This window comes from Balearica regulorum, chromosome 15 (assembly GCF_011004875.1).
Source record: "Balearica regulorum gibbericeps isolate bBalReg1 chromosome 15, bBalReg1.pri, whole genome shotgun sequence".
NCBI classification, from domain to species: domain Eukaryota; kingdom Metazoa; phylum Chordata; class Aves; order Gruiformes; family Gruidae; genus Balearica; species Balearica regulorum.
In genome coordinates this window covers 18,608,279-18,619,553 of record NC_046198.1, presented here as the reverse complement: position 1 = coordinate 18,619,553, position 11,275 = coordinate 18,608,279, and the positions used below count along the sequence as shown (strand labels likewise).

At 40.6% G+C, this 11,275-nt stretch overlaps 1 long non-coding RNA gene across 1 annotated transcript; it reads left to right on the top strand.

The window, feature by feature from the left end:
- Positions 1–3,104: 3,104 nt before the first annotated feature.
- On the top strand, positions 3,105–10,752 carry LOC142604054 (uncharacterized). Its single transcript, XR_012837956.1, has 3 exons — positions 3,105–3,244; positions 7,886–8,073; positions 10,647–10,752. It is a non-coding gene; the product is annotated as an uncharacterized LOC142604054 (long non-coding RNA).
- The last annotated feature ends 523 nt before the right edge of the window (positions 10,753–11,275 follow it).

Below are 11,275 nucleotides of genomic sequence, written 5' to 3'. Positions count from 1 at the left end.
TCATAGCCTTGACTAACTTGGGATCCAATGAAAAGTGTCTTCTGAACTGGGACCTGTTAGCGGAAGGATTTGAGTAATGGTTTTCCATGATATGAATCAAAGTAACTCTAACAGCTGAACAGCCCAAACAGATACAGAAAGCCCTAGGGTGATGACTGAAAATCAGCTTTGTGGTTTTGTTAATTTCATGACAATAAATCCAAAACCAAAAACAGATGTGCCAGAGCAACAGTAGAGACTTTCCTTTTCCAAGGCAGTTTTAAAAAGTTCGTGATGAAAGACACACTTCCAGGTTCTTGTCAATAGTGCCAAAATTGAGTTTGTCATAACACTTTATATAATGCTAATGATAAGCTATTTATTGTGTGGGAAACGTCAGTTTATTTCTTACTCTCTTCTTTTGATCTAATATTTCCTGACGTGCTGAAGTTTCAGTATTTAGGTCTGTGCAGTGACTCTCCATCTGCGGGAAACCTCTGTAACCGTGTGGCGAGGGGAGATGTGCAAAGACGGGGTAAGGTGCAGCACCCGTGCAACTGGTTGAGGGGTACAGCAGGCCCCGAAATTAAGCATCTCTTTCTAACTTTGATCTGGCATCACAGGGAACGTTTCTTGCTAATTTATGTATTAGTTGTGTTGCGCAGTTCTAGCTTGATGTGAGGCAAGAGCAGATAAGGCTAAAGGAGGGGGTGGGGAGAGAGAAGAGGCTCCAAACGAAGGAATGGCTTCAGGGCAGGAGGAGGCTTTCCCTTGGAGAGGCTGTGGCTGGTTGTGCCATTTTGGTCAAGCGAAACCAGCATCTGCACAAGTAGGGTAGGACTGAATAACAGCAGCTGTGAAGGGCAGCGTGGCCTTTGTGTGGCACAGCGAGGGGAGCTGCTGCTGGATAAGCTGTGTTCTGCCCTGGCTTCCTGGGTGTTCGGAAAGGAAGAAGAAAATGCAATCTGGACACCCGGGTACGTGGCACCTGAGTTCCATTTTTGGTTCAGTAAGCGTTTCACCATTAATTCAAAGGGGAGCAATCTTGATGAGAAGAACTCAGAATTGCTTCTTGTATTCCAGCGTAACCGTTGTGTTCGTGGTCAGAGGAACCCCCCCGTATAAAAGTGGGTTAAGGGCCCACAGGCAGAAGAAGAAGGTCTGAGCTCACCAGCAGAGCTGCTGGGTAGAAGATTGCTCGTCTCATGAGTTTGAATGTCTCTCTCCAACGTACTTCTCAAGCTAAAACTCTGCAGTTTATTATTGATTCAAAAATAATTTGAGGACAAATACAAATTTTCAGCTAACTTACTGTTAACCATCAAGATCTGCATAGGATTTTATCTGTTGGGAGAAAACATGGGTAGGTAAGATGGCAATATTCACATTCTCTTAATAACATATCCGTCCCAGGAGGTAACGTATCTTGCTGTAAAAAATTCCGTGTTAGAAGTAGTCCTAAATGGAACAAAAAATGTTGGTCAAAACTTTTTTTCTCTTTTAATTTCATTACGACGTTTCTAAAAGCCCGAGTCATAAAATCATCGTCATCCTAGAAACACACAAAAGTTGTCTTCGGGCATAAACCTTCTTTTAGCAGATCTTTATGAATACTTGTGCTAATTGACAGGAAAAAGTAATGCATCATCATCTTACTTATTTTCCAGTTGTCAGAGTATGGATAGTGGTAAAATATTTAAATAAATTCTGAAAGAAATAATTCTAGATTAAACAGCCTCTCACTGCATTCGTGATAGACACACATATACCCCTGCTGCATTTCTATAAATACCATGCAGTATTGGAAACAAACATAAATCCTGCTTTTGACTTACGATTAAATTATTATTCTGTAAGGAATTTGAAGCAATGATTTTTTTTTTTTTCCCCTGTTTAAAGAGTATGCGTAAGTTAGAACTGAAGTTGCATGTATCTCTTACACCAAGCTGGGTTTAATTTAATGGAATTATTTCTTAAAGCTCAATGGCTGCTCCCAAACCACAGGTTATCGATTCATCAGAAGGAGTAACCCCATCATTAACCCTGATCTGCTGCAATCTCTCTGCTGTAATTCCTTGTTAAAACCAGATGAAAACAAGTCATGGAAGGACAACGACCTCATAAATATTTTACTTGCCAAGCTTCTCCGTATTTCTGCCCCGATGAATGGAGAGCGGGAGCCTGAGAAGAAACCAGCTTCTTCCCTCCATTGATGACTGCCTGCGGGAGGGAGGGAGTGCCGTGGGCCAAGCGCCTGGTCCTCGGCTGAAGGCAGCTCCTGCACAGTGGTTGCCCTGGCTGGACCCGCACAGCCGCCCAGACGCGCTCCCCACGCGGCCGCAGGATGGGCACCCGGGGCTGCGCCGCTTCTGCATTGCGCTGGGCACCAGCGGCCGAGCCCTGGGCATGGGGATGAGGTCGGGGCCCTGGCACAACCAGCCGGGGTCCCGAATGTCACTGTAGGGGCTTTGCTTCCACAAAGATGTGCTCCAAATCCCTTGAAGGCAGTGGATGTCTTTCTGTTGATCTGAACGAGTGTTGGTTTAGGCAAACAAGGTAACCCTGACACTTAGATTTCGTAGGAAGGAAACAGTATTGAAAATAATGTCAATCTCTGGGTTGTTTTAGCTATGAAACATAGAGATCTGATTAGTATTTTGCTACTCCCTGCAAAGTACCTCAAAAGCTGAGTTCTGTTGGAATGTGATCAGAGAGGAATACCTGTCTGCCTACTTCTGTCTTGTATACAGTATTTATGAAGCCACCTATGTGATTTAGTTTAAAATTATTTTATTCATGAATAAACAAACAAGTCCTCTCAGAAAAAAAATATTTCAGGTTCTGTTAGAAGCAGTCTTGATTTCTAAAAATCCATGGTTCAGACAAATTGTGTTATATTTTCAGAGCATAGTCAAGCTATGCATATTATTCTCCTTGTTGACTCCTAGGTAGTTGTACAAGGTCACACAGATCAGTACTGCTCAGTTGAAACAGACTTCCAGACATCAGTCTGTGTTGCTTTTGGTTAGCAAAGAATGTGCTTAAACATCAACCTCCTACTCCTTTCCTTGCTCAATTATTTCATCTGCTTATTTGCTTTCTTAGAGTGAGTAGTGATATTCACACAAGTAGTTGTTCCTGTCCCGAGGACGTGACGGCACACTGGGTGATGCTGCTTTCTCAGCAGGATTTTCACTACAAGAACATAAGAAGATTTTGTGCTCACACATTCAGCTAAGCTGGCACACCTCTGCGTTCCCAAGCTGTGAGTATATTTTAAGAGTTAAATTGCATTCATGACATTTTCTCCAAGAAAAGTAACTCTATCCATTGTTATGACTCAGACTTAAGGTTGCTGAGATGTTGAATCCTATTCTCTACAGTGCGTAATATGACAGCAAAACAGATAAAAAGCAGAAACATGTCTAGTGGAATGGAGATCTGGAACCCCCATCCAGTTTCCATTGATTTCTCGGAGAACTGGATTAGTCACAGCTGACTGTTTGCAGGCTCCACGGAGCTCCTCGCCTCCCTCTTTATTGGAAGCAGAATCTGTTGTTTCCCACCTCTTCTTGCCATAATCTTAGGACACACTGGCTCTCAAAGTAGCTGCACTACAGAAAGGATGTCAAGGAGCAGCCAAGTTGAGGAAACCAGAGCTTGACTGTTCTCCTGCAGCTTGGCTGGAATTGTTATTTGCATACTTACTAAACTCTTAGGTAACTCCTTTAAACAGTTCTTTTGGGAGCACTGCAAAATGGTGATTTTAGAATGTAGCTTTTTGTACCTTCATCATACCTAGTATGAAGGAACTGTTATAGAAGTACTGCCACACATTACAGCAGAGATATATTTTATCACTGTACAGGAAAGTCACAAATGAAAATTGGACAACAACAAGAGCACATTCTTGCTACCATGTTCCTTTTATTTTATAAGTAGTTGAGGGAATATACTCTGATATATGGTGTTGTTGAAGCACCATGTTTATATGCAAACTAAATATATATAAATATAAATAATGTAAATTGACAGGGACCTCTGAAGGTAATCTGCTCAAATCAGGGCTAACTTCGAAGCTTGATCAGGGTCTAGTTCTGCCAGGTTTTAAATACCTCCAAGGTCTGTGCCACTGTTTGACTGCCCTTACTATGAAAATTCTTTTTTGGTATATCTGGTTGTACTTGTCTTTGCTGTGTCTTGTCACTATTGATTTTTGCTAGTCTCCGAGAAGACCCTGGCTTTGAATTTGCCATCTCCAGATACGTCATGTGCTCCAGCCTCCTAACTAACTGGCTCCAATATGCCAATGTCTTTTTTTACTGGGGGACGCAAAACTGGAGGCAGTACTCCAACTGAGCTCTCACAAGTGCCGCATCAAAGGGAATACTGGGTTCCCTTGCCCTGCTGCCTGTGCTCCTGCTAACCGTGTAGTTAGCATCCATTGCCCCAAGGGTGCACTGCTGATTCATGTTCATCTTTTGTTCGCTCCCTTCTCCCCGATCAGCTGCTTCTCTCCCTTCTTTGTAAGGAGCGACAACCTCAGAGAGACCAGACTTATTACACCTCTTATAATGGACCTGCCCATTGTCAGGATGGCTGTGATTTCTACTCATTTCCAGAGTGAGAAATCTGAACATGCCATCAGACTTGATCAGATTATGTGCGTAGCAGGAGAGAGAGGTTCACATAAAATCGTACCTTTCATCCAATACACACAATGCTGTTTGAACACTGAAACAGTGTTTGAACAACAGAACTGGCCACTTTCTGCAGTTACGGAAGTATTTAAAACATTGAATGCTGCTTGTGTGAGCTACCCAGGACCCTTATTTTCACTCACGTTAAAAAAGAGAGAATGCTGTAAACCTACGCTTTACCTCTGGTAATTTTTTAAAAAGCTTTACACTTTTCCCATAATACAGGTGGTTTTACAGCAGGTCATTAACAGCTAACTAGCATACTGTTAAGCTGGCTAAAGCTGATTTTCTTTTCTAGAGATTTTAATCAAATGAAGGTGGTTAGACTGCCAGGAAGATGTTTGTTTGCAGTGCCCCACTTCCTTTTTCCTACTCTGTGGGTGATTAGAATAGAGAGCTATCTTACCAGATGTGATATTTTAAGATAGAGGAACATTTAACTAGCAATACTTCCGCAGTTAAGCAAAAGGGAAGTTATAGCCAAGCATATTCTATACTCCCACAGATTCTATATTTTTCATTACGTTTATTCATAGTTTTACCATTGACAGAGAAATAACTTTAAACATTCCTCCTTAGAGGAAACAAATGGTCTAATTCTGGCTTCCTGAGCCAACAGGCTTTGTTTATTGAGTTTTAACCATGTTATATAACTCTTCTTATCACATTTAGGAATTCTTATCATCATTTAGGAATTCAGAGGCAGGTTTCTAGCCTGAAGGTTTCTGATAAAATCCTATTTTCTCTTGTGTTTTTCCTACCTACAGTTTTCAAGTTTGTGGCACTATTAATTCTCTGCCAATAATTTTAGTCAATCTCTTCAGATAACAACAAAACCTAACTTTTGTGATAGATCATATTTTCAGTATATAAAATCTCTGTGTTGCATAACCACTTTATTATTAAAATCTTATTTCCATAGGACTGGTATGCTAAATAAAAACCTTATTCAGTGACAGCACAGAGCAATTAATATTTAGGGGTTTCCTTGCAAAATTTTAAATAAGTATATCAAAACCCAGTAGCATAGGTTTTGTATCTTTTCAGAGAGGGATACTTCCCTATCAAGCTTTGTATCCTTTCAGAGAAGATTTGAAGGTTTGTATAAACCGTTACAGCAAAGTGCGCTTTCATGATTTGCAATTGGCTGTATTTTGAATTTGAATTGTGAATCCTTTGTACTTTGATCAAACCCGTGGTACGCATCTGTGCTGAGAAAGTCTTGTCATTTCATTTTCTAAGTCTACCTGACAGCGATGCCTTTTTCTTTTTTTTTTCCTTTGGTTGCAACAACCAGTTCCTACAGGGACAACTTGTGCTGTAGCCCCCAGGTAGGTGACCTGTCCCTTAAGCTTCCTTGTCTTCCCATTGCCTTGAAGCGGACACTTTTGGTCTGCCATCTGCAGGCTTAGGCTTCTTCTCAGACTCCTGCAATGCCTGCTAAATATCCTTATGCAGCTAAAATCAGGTTTGTAACTTTCTTTTCACAGATTTGATTGACTTAAAAAGCAACAGTGGTGCTTTTCCAGGTTATCACTGATGTAATACAAAGCAAGACTAAAGCTAGGTTGCCAAAGCTACAAAGCTGCTTCGTTCTTTGTGCAGATTGCAAGAGACTTGTCAAAGAGCTTTTGACTAACGCAGAATGCAGCCCTTGCCCCCAGGTTGAAAAACCAAAGCCAGTCTCTGCCAGTCCTGTTCTGGAGCACCTGGAGTTCAAGGCCTTAGGGAAAAGACTGAATTTTCTCTTGATTCAGTGAAGTCTTGGGAGGGGAAAAGCACGTAGATTGCTACCTAAATTGTAGGGTTTGGTGGGGAGCTTTGACAGCAAAGCTTTTTGTGTATCCCTGATCACCACTGTGTTTCCAGGAGGATGCAGAAGTTTACAGGAAGCATCAGGAGGGGGTGTTTACTGTCACACTTGATAAAGCTACATGTTCATAGAAAAAGCATGCAGTTACAGGCATTACTAGTTGTGGCAATTACTCACCGCCCCTTTTATGCTTTTATCCTAGGTTTTGTGCTATTTCTGTTATGTGTAAGTTTTTCGTCATGTAATTTGGATTCATGAATTTCAGCATATGGGCTTTCTGATTTATTTATATTGATGATGGTGTGCGATTGCTTAACTTCTTTATCTTTTTTTATTCTTTCACTTCATGCCTGGAATTCTGACAAAATTTTAAATAGTGAATAATGAATTAAGCAAGATGTTTGACTGTACCAAATGTTGCAGTATCTTTTGGGACTCAGAAATATTGCACACATACTGAACTCAGACTTTGGTTAGAAACTTGTGTGGGTGGCAGAACATACCTATCTGAAGTGCAAAGGCCGAGGACTTAAATAGTGAAACTCATGCTTTCCAGAACTAGAGAGTACGCTGTAGCTAGTTATACCACTCTTCTGCAAGAGACAATAAACTTAGGCTTATTTCATGTCTTATAATTCACAGGGTTTTGTCCCATAAAAACTAATGTAACCTCTTGACCCAATAATAATACACGATTCATTCTATACACATTAAAACAGGCTAGGTTGCCTCTCGCAAACATCACAAATGCACACAGTACTTTCAGCCTAACAAAGGGGGGTAAAATAATTTAGAACATAAGTAATAGACACAAAAACTAAGAAAACATGTGATAAAACCACAAACTAGGAATCAATTTTGCTGAAGTCCACTTAAACTGGCAGGATTTTTTTCAATTAACCTCACTGGGAAGACGTTTGGATCCTGGATAAACTGCTCTCTGTTCTCTTTCTAGCACCACATCTGGATCCCTTCCAGCTTTGGAGAGGGCAAGGCCTCTGACTTGGGAATTCAGGAGCACCCACTGTATTTTTCCTCTAAATTCCATTGAATATGCGGTCAGTTCATTTCCACGTAGGTTATATATTACATGCTGATTTTAAAGTGGAACCCTGATTGCAGTGCCACATACCTGTACCAAAGTGTACGGGTGTTTAATTATGCTCCACCTCTGTCTAGGACTTACCTGGGATATCGTTACATGTTTTAATTTCTCTCCTTTCCTGCTGATACTGTGAATGTGGTTGTGGGTGCATGTGGTGGACTTCAGCTATGTGGTCTCCACTTATGATTAATTGCTGCTTCGATTAGTGGTATTTAGTTGTGGGATTAAGACATTACCACTATTCCTAACAGATGAAATAAATTTTATTTCTGTGTTCATGTCCTGCAGGTGATTGCAAATTCTTCCTGGGACAGAAGGTTCACAAAACATTCTGTGCAATGACATGATTTAGGAGATGGCAGAACTGTGGAAAAACCTGACTGCAGGATGATTTGAGAGCAACCTTCTCCAGTTCATCTCGGCAATGAAGTACTCCCTACCTGCTGTGCTCTTCCTGCAGCAGAAGAGGAAACCAGGTAGGGATGGACCAGGGACCAGCACAGTGCATGGGGCCTGGGCAGCAAGAGCTGAATCTCCAGTTTAATCACAGTCTTTTCGTCACTCCAACTGGAATAAAGGAGTAGTGTTTTACTAAATGGGGTGTAAGTTAGGAGAAATAAATCCCTGAATGATTGTGAAGCAGCTTGATGCTGTGGCAACGATGGCCAGGTGCTTAGTGACATAGGGTGCTAAAATAGGGCTCAACAGACAGCAGATGTGATCTAGCAGTAGGTCATTTATTTATTAAAATAGGAGAACTTGTGGACTGTGATATTATTTCTGCAGTTTATCCAGAGCTGTCTGCATATCTAGGTTAGATGGTCTGTGTGTGCAGAAGGGAACACCCCTGAGGAAGATCCATAGCTTCCTTTATGTTCTGTCTAGTACTGAGCACACTCTGGCACATCATTAACAGCCTTCCTTCACTACAGGATCCCAGTGATTAAAACCTCTTTAATTACACAAGGCCTCTTGAGAAATGTTATCTAAAAATTTAGCAATGAACATCAGAAAATGTGTGACCTAGGTAGCTGAAAGATTTTTGGGTTTTGTTTTTAATCAATCTAAGTATGCAGTTAGAGACCAGTCACAAAGTGGAAATAATCTTTTGTCATATGTGATACTTTTAAGATTTCAGATTACTGACTATACTAATTAAGATGTGAGCAGAGCATCTGGATGCTTCTTTCTGTGCCTGGACACTCCAAAAGATGGGGCCGATGTGTACTTTTTCCTGCATTATTTTTCATTTCTATTTTATTTCTGTAATCTGACAATCAACAAATCTAAAAAATACTGGTTGTAGGAGTGGGGGAAACCCCAAAATCATACTTCTTGCTGTTTGTTAGTGAATATGAAAATTCTTGCAGTGTTGTGTTTAATTTTTCATCTTTTATGGGAGTTTTGTTTTTCAGACCTACCTCTAATTAATTTCAAGTGTTGGTAAAATGTTGTCAAGTATATCTGGTTTGGGTTTCTTTGTTTGTTTGTTTGTTTTTAAGTGCAAGCATTATATTTTTACTAGTCAGCCTTCATAGTAACCCAAATGACATTTACAAATGCTACTTATGCTCATGTATGATGAAGATGGCATGTGGAGGAGTGGAGGGGATGATCTGAATGATTTGAAGGGGCTAGTATATAGCTACATCAAGATTTATAGTTGTATCTAACAGAGTTTGCTGGGAGTGTGTTGTAGAGAAACAAATGTTATAAAAACTAGTGCTGAACAGCCAGGCCAAGGGGCTTGTAAGCCACTTTAGTTCTTCCACAAGATAATAAATGAAAGGCACTTACATCACCTCTAAGGGAAATGCTATCATTCAGTGTCCTTAACTGCAGTAAGAACATACTAAAAACTATAGTTGTTATAACTTCATTGCGTTTTATTACAAGACACACCTTGAGACAGATTTGTGGCATGCCAGTACGTGGGATTACTCAGCAGCAAGCCTTCTGATTCATTGGTTGGACTGGTAGACCTTAAAGAAGTTTTAGCCATAAACATGATGAGGCTGAAGATTTCGGAGTGTTAGATTAAGAAATTCCTTGCTCATACTTTCATACTTTCAATAAATCTTTTCGACATTCATACTTTGTGATCTGCAACTTGCGCAGCAGGCTTTCTGTGCAATATTCAAGGCCAGCAGTTTAACACATCCAGTCCCTTATATGTGTAATTTGAGAGATGATAAGAAAGTGAACTACCAGCTGTAGCAGGTGAGATTGATCAGGGCATAGACTGGCAAACTGGTTAGAGTACCTAACAAGCATAAAGAACATTTAAAAAGGCACTGCCGAAGTGACACTGCATTGGCAGCATTGCCACACAAACAAACAGCTTTCTGTCATTGCGGGAGTTTTTTATCCTGCCTTTCTGGCCCTGACATCAACTTAGACCATCCTAAGGAACAAAGCAGTTATGGAGCTGTAAAAGCATCTGTATCTTCCCTGACATAAGATGCCACCAGCTTTCTGGAGATGTTGATATAAATGCGGTGACCAAATCACTTGACAGGTTTATGAAGTAAGTCAACCTCAGTAATACATTTTCTCTGTACCATCCTTAGACATGTTTTGAAATCTCATTATTACTATTGCAGGTCTGACAAAAATAGCTTATCTTCCTGTACTTGATCAACTGCCTAGTAAGGAAAAAAAAGATTCAACAGAGAAGTGGTTTGAAGGTGCTCAAAGGTAGTTATTAAAGCAGGTTGTTGTTTTCGTGATGTGAATGTATACACAGGAAAAAAATGTGTACAAACAGCATACTACTAGTAGCTTGCGATGAAGATGTTTAAAATGAAGTGGCAATTCGAAAGGGCATGTCTGCTTGCTGCTGAAGATACAACCAAAGGTTTGTCAGAAAGCCATTAAGGACTGAGCCTGAAACCAGCACAGTGATTCTGCGCTATAGACTGTAGCTGTCTAACAGCGTATTTGTCTGGGAGCCTGCTCGTATACTTGTCACTGGCTGAGACGCTGTTACTGAGAGTTTCTTGTTCTCCTGTAGATATGTGTTGTTAATATCCTCTTACATGTGTACTAGATCTTCTGCTACAATGGTCCCCTTCCCTATGTGGACCAGAGCCTGCTGAAGATCAGAGCAGGTCCGTCTAAGTAGGAGCCTCCAGTAAAGGACCTGGTCCCAGCTCTCATGCAATGCCAGCGTTACCCAGAGGAGCGGGGCTGACGGGGCAGTTCCCCTCAGCAAGCCTCTGTCATGTGCCAACCTGTTTACTGGTAATGAATGTAAAAAGGTTTCCTAACACTAATATGAAGGGAAGTGATTTGACAGACAAATGCTTGCAACCCTTTTTATCTTATTTCTAGAATTTGCTAATCATCTTCTTTGTATTTTAGTTGCACTAAGTAGTATTACGTACAGTACAAAATGCTTACTATTTTTTATGCTTCATCTCTTCAGCTATTTTTTTCCTTGCAGATTTTAAATTAAGAGAGAGCCCAATTAAAACTATTGAGTTTGTTTGGTTTTCTCTTCACTGCTTTTTTTAGGGGCCTGCCTAACCCATTCCTATGTATGCAGTAAAACTTTATCTCTTTCCAAGGAGCAGGTCTCCATATTAGAAATAGTAATAGTTTGCACTTGCTTAGCTGCTTTAATATTAACTTTGCAGTACTTGACAGGTACCAGTTAATTAAGTTCTGTAGAACTGC